The 6213-nt window shown below is 40.0% G+C and overlaps 1 pseudogene across 1 annotated transcript; it reads right to left on the reverse strand.

The window, feature by feature from the left end:
• Positions 1-3278: 3278 nt before the first annotated feature.
• Positions 3279-5202, reverse strand: LOC306646363 (afadin- and alpha-actinin-binding protein-like; annotated as a pseudogene). The gene has a single exon. The product of its transcript is annotated as an afadin- and alpha-actinin-binding protein-like (transcript).
• Positions 5203-6213: the final 1011 nt, after the last annotated feature.

Here is a 6213-nt window from a genome sequence, read left to right on the forward strand (position 1 = left end):
CATGGGAACTCTCCACTAATGAAATGGGAAGGAGCAGGCATTGGTCAGCTGGGTTGTGAAGGTCATGTTGTTTCGAGGCTCCAGTAGGAGAAGTCAGTTCATTGAACACCCCAGAGTGTTTGTATGGCCTCGGGAAACATGAACTTTCACGAGTGTCTCCAGTGAGATTGCACCTACCCCCTAGATTCCAACTGAGGTCATAGGAGAGAATTGAGAACACAGAAGTGTCACGGTTCCCATGGCAACCAGAGAACTTGCAGCTGCTGTCCACTCCCAAACCACATTCAACTTATTTAGTGGGTCAAGTGTGCAGGTAAGAGGACAGATGAAGGAAGCTGCTTCCAGGGTCTTGCGTTTTTGAAGAAATGATTCTATCCTTGTTGCCCCAGGCAATGAGGAAACAGGCTGTGATCCATAAATCCTCTCATATCCAGGTAGGACAATGAATTCCATTGAAGGGTGAGAGTTTGCACTTCCACCAGCGACCACTAGGTGACGCTGTGCTTTCTTGGTCGCATCATTATGCCTAGCAGGCAGCTCATTTGCCTCCTGATGCAGGCTATTAGCCCCACCAGTTCAGTGCAACATCCTGGGACAGAGGGGTGCTTGAGGGCACAAGGATCAACAATCATAGCACTGGCACAACTGGATTTGCCCTCCGAACCCACTCCTCCAGGACTGGGACATGCTTTGTTTTCTTCAGACTCAGGAAACTAGCATAGGGGCCTATGAGCTTCATGGAGAGATGGGTGGTGAGTGCTCACCTCCGTAAAGAATCAATCCTTCTCCGTAGTTTAGGTGAACCTTGATATGGAACACATCGTTTTCCATCTGTCTGGCTTCTGCTACTGACCTACGAAGTATGTACAGGAGACACATGGAACCTGGGATGTCCATGATCCATGTGAATGTGAGTGGCTCCTCTAGTGGTGCATGAGGACAGGAGGGAGTCATTTACTCTGCCTGTTGGAAGGATGGCAAGATGAACATGACAAGAAAGTAGAGTTGTTCTGGGTGACACTCCAACACCCAGTCCCCTTCTCTTTGCTCCTGCCTTACAACTGGGCTGCACCATGAAAGTAAACTGCTGGGATTTTTCCAGGGTCTCTTCAAACCATAACAAGATACAGAGATATCGCCAATCTGTATTCACAAAATGGTTTTTCTTCATGAGAAACAAATACTTCTTTGTCACCACGTTCTGTGGGATGTTACCAGGAGACTTCTAACCATCTCCAGGTTGGAGCAGACCACAAGCTGGGGGATCAATTGTCAGCCTTGTGATGGCATGATGGACACAGTTTCAAAGGGCATAACAACAGACTTGAACATAAATTGTGCTGAAAGTGGAATGTTTCACAGCCTCCAAGCTGAATATTCAAAGGAGGAGTGCAAGGATATTATGGGGCCAGAAAAGCTGAAGTATGTTGATGCTGGAACACAACTACAGAAAAATTACCTGATGAAAATTTACAAGGATCATGGTCAACCCTCAAACTCCACAAAATAAGTTCAAGTTCTCCATACACTAACAAACAGGAAGTAGTAATTGTCCGCTCGTTCTCTATGCAACCATGAATACCGATCCTCATTCCCACTTTTATAACAATGATGGATTTGCAAGTTCCTGTCTCTTTTATGTTGCTCTCAGGAGACAGTCAAATGTGCGAATGTTGTTTCCTATTTTTTCTGGCACAAGAACACATGAGCACAACCATTACTAACTTCACAGCATCTTCTTCCACGATCTACAATTTAAGCCAGGTGATGCTGGGCTATGCAACACTAATCCAGGCACTGCTTGTTTTATGTATGTCCTTCAATATTTACAGAAGAATTAAAAAGGGCTCCATTGCTCTTCACACTAGAGCTCTAATAACATTGAGTGATTGAGATGTAAAAGGCCTGTGAAACTCCTGAATGCTATTAATGCACGCTAACATGGATTCAGACACTAACCCTAACTTTACTCACCAAGAAATCACAGGCAAGCCTCTGCAAAGAAGTTGTGTGAGAAGAGTTCCAAGGAAAAGTTCGGCTGTCTTTCGTGTTCACATACTGGCTTAACTTTAGACCATGTGGTTCAGCTGGAAAGTGCTCTGGCATGAAAGCCCCTTCACTGGCAGAGAATATGGCAGTGGGTTCATGAAGCTTGGAGAGTGGGAGGTCCAATTTCGGTCCTTATATTCAACCCCATCAGCAATGTATGAGTGTACTTTTTTCCCCACATCCTTACTAACACCTATTGTTGCTTGTATTCTTGATAACAGAAATTCTATTTAGGGTGAGTTGAAATCTTAGGGTGGTTTTGATTTGCAATTCTCTTATTACTAGAGATGTTGAACATTTTTTTCATATATCTGTTGATTATAGTTCTGTGAATTATCTGCTCGTTTATTTAACCCATTTATTGATTGGTTTATTTGTATTCTTGGTGTAAAGTTTTTTGAGTTACTTATAAACTCTGGAGATTAGTGAAGTGTGTGTGGCACAAATTTTTTCCCACTCTGTAAGCTCTCTGTTCACATTGTTGATTGTTTTCTTTGCTGAGAAAATTCTTTTTAGTTTGAATCTATTCCATTTATTGACTCCTACTTTTATTTATTTTTTTGAACAGATTTTTGAATATTTATTGCCCATATGATTTAAAAAAAGAACCTTAAATGCAATGTGGCAATGGTCCTAACACACCTGTAAACAGAATACAACCTAAAATTTTACTATACTCATGGTTGTGTAGAAGTTTTTAAGTTTTAAAACCTCTTAACATAGTCATGTATATCTATGTACAAAACATACATAAATTTCATTTTATTTAAAATATATGTAAGAGTTAATTTCAAAATCACACTAAACATAATAAATATAGAACTTGCTTTATTAAAAATCTACAGTATACATTCAAGTAAAGATTATACTTCCAATGCCAACTTGTTTGGGACAAAATTAAACATTTACAATAATCAGTTTCCTAAAAGTGCTATTTTTAATACCTATAAAGAGGAAACTTATTCTAGTGCTTTTGTTCCCACCCAAACATCTATACATTCCTTTATTCACAGAACCAGTTTTTTCTGTTACTAAAAATACATATCCAAAGCTTTTATATCCTTTTAAATAGATTTAGCATTTCAGCTCTTTGGGGAAAAACACGGAAGTTCAAACAAACAACTCAGACCATCCTGAATTATTAGAGATGACTGACTTTATGACATACCCAGTTTCAACTTAGATGTGAAATCTGATGAATGTTAATGAAAAAAATCCCATCCACAAATCTAAGGTAAGTCATCTTTTTTTCTACATGAGAATTTGTATAGGTCAAGGAGCATCCACTGTAGCAACCTTCCTGTGACGCTGGTCTTGATGCCACACTCCACTTCTGATTTGTACATTCTCTTACAACCTGATTTGGTGTAGTTTCTTCAGGGGTTATGTTCAGTACATTGATTGAACTATGTTCAGATACACAGGAACATGTTGGGCAAAAGTCTGAAGTAGAAGGTGAAGCAGGAAGAGATTTAGTCAGTTTAGACATGCAAACTGGAGACCCATTAGACACACTGTGAGGCTTCTTTTGCTGTGTCCTTGAGTGCACTGTATGATTGTCCCAATCAGAACTTCCTGAGAAGGCACTGAAAAGTTTCACATTTTCTGAGTTCTGGTGGTCAAATGTAGTCATATTTAAAAACTGCTGCTTTAGCCAACTTGCTCTTTCTTCTTCAAAAGACTTTCTCTCCAATCCTAGGTGAATAGCAGCCTCTGTAAAGCTTCGTCTTTCTTTCTCAAAATTCTTTTTTTGCTCTTTAAAAAGGGACCATTCTTCTTTGAGGCGTTCCTTTTCTTCCAACAAATAACAGTCTCATAGTAGTGAAGTGGTATCATCATCACACGCAGTAGCGAGCTGCTGCTGTAAAAGTTGCTGCTGCGTTTTAATCATTTCTTTACATTGCTGAATTTCTAACTCCAGTTTCTCAGTTTCTTGTTCATGGTCTTGTCATGATATCACATCTTCATCATTAAAACCTTCTAAGTGTACATTTGAAACTTGATTATCAAGTTTTTCTACATGACTTTTCAAAATTCTCCACTGTTTTCAGATGCTGTTTGTAAGCTGCTCTCTCACATTTTCACAGGATAGGTCCCACATACTCTCTCTTGTTAGTTCTCCAGCATCTTCTTCAACATCAGAGATAACTGTTCCTGTGCTATCATCTGCTCTTTCTCTAGGTCTCTTCTTTTGGGAAGAAAGAAGAGAAATCATTTCCTTTTTCATTTGCTGAAGAACTGTCTTAAGTTCAGCATTTTCCATTAGGATTTGTTTCTGATGATATTCATAATCATTCAAAAGAATTTTATACATTTCATCTTCATTCCTGGCTTCTGTTTTACCAGTCCTCCAGGAACCACTTTTTCCATCAGCTCTCCCCACATAATTTAAAACGTCCATGGTTATTTTTTTATCCTTCTTGTTCATAACAAGTTGATGCAGATGTTCCTTTATTATATTCATGCTCTTTTCTCTTCATATCATGATTATCTGAGTAGCTCGACTTGCAATGATATTTTGTAATTTTGTACCTCATCTTTCTCATTTTTCAGGAGCTGATGCAAATTCCTGTTCTTGCACTGCAATTGTCTATCTCTCTCCTGAAGCCCAATCATTTCCCTCTTGGAGGTTTCCAGTTGTTCCTTAAGTTTTGCATAGCACTTCTGTAGATGGTCCATATCACTTCCCAGTTTCAGATTCTTTGTTTCCACATTTTCTTGAGCTAGAAGGTTCTTCTGTTGAAGTACAAGTAGCTCATTCATACAATTTAAAACAGCAACTATATTTAGTTTTCTCTTTGTCTCTTTACTTTTGGATTCTTCATATAATGAAGGAAAACAAAAAGTAGTCAATTCCTGATCAAGATATGAAATACTTTGTTCAATATTCTCTTCTGTGCAGAAGGCACTGAAAAAGCTGTGCACATTTTTTGATAAAGGTTTTGAAGAACATAGCACTTGCTGTGAGTGTAGACTTGATTGAGACATCTTTGTTTCTGAGGTATATTGAGAGATATTTTTACTTTCTGCAGACAGACCTGGATCTGTAATAGTCATCCAATCTCCCATAGAAATTTCCAGAGTCAGGATACCTGAGGAACTAGTTCAGCACTGAAACATGTAGACCAGCTGCTGTCACTCTTCTAAGTAGGCATCTCCTAGTTCATGTTAAGACTCAGGTTCTTAACACACTTCAAAACCCTGTAGAGCTTTGGGGCAGGCAGCCTCTAACGCAGACCCCAGTTATTCCTGCTTCTGATAAAAATACCTTTTGAGTTATTCCACTCCTTGAGTATCTAGATTCAAAACAACCAAAATTCAAAAATTGCTATTATACTAATAATTTGCCTTCTTGCAGAGTTTGTGGCTATTAGGTGGCTTCACAGTTGGAAAACAGGGCACAAACAAAGCATGCCTCCCTCACAGGCCTGGGTCAACAGACTGGAGTCATATCCTGATTTAGGTTACTTAATGCAAGACCATTTCTCCAAGCTGGTTTCCTCACCCTTTACTGGATTATTGATGCAGTATGAGAAATATTGTGGTTAAAGGCACAGGATCCAAAGTCAGACCACCTGGTTTCACACCACAGCTCCACCACTTATAAACTAAGTGATTCTGAACAGAAATCTCCTCTGGGCCTCATTTTCCTCATCATCACGGCCCCCGGGAGCGGCAGGGAGTCACCGCTCATGGCGTCCTAGCTCGGCTCTCGCAGCCCTGCGGGCTGCACAGGCATGGCAGGATGCAGCGCCTCATGCAGGCCGCCACTCCTCCGATGCGGGCTCCCACCTTCCCCGCCCCTGACCAGGCTGCGCTACACCCCTCGAGGCCGCCTCTCCCTACTTTTATTTCTTGTACTTTGGGAGTCTTGTTAAGGAAGTCTGATCCTAAGCCAACATGATGAAGATTTGGACCTACTTTTTCTTCTATTTGGTGCAAGGTCTCTGGTCTAGTTCCTGGGACCTTGATCCATTTTTGCAGGGTGAGCGGTAGGGGTTTAGTTTCATTTTGTTGCATATGGATTTCCAGTTGGGCTGTTGTTTTTTAAATTTTGTTATTTTTTGTCTAGGTTTGAGATTGGAAACTCATTTAACATTGCATTATTTTTACATGCTATTTTATTTAAGATAATAGAGAAAGAAAAGTTGTGGGAAAAGAAGT

The sequence above is a fragment of the Sciurus vulgaris genome (assembly GCF_902686455.1).
Source record: "Sciurus vulgaris genome assembly, chromosome: 16".
NCBI lineage: Eukaryota > Metazoa > Chordata > Mammalia > Rodentia > Sciuridae > Sciurus > Sciurus vulgaris.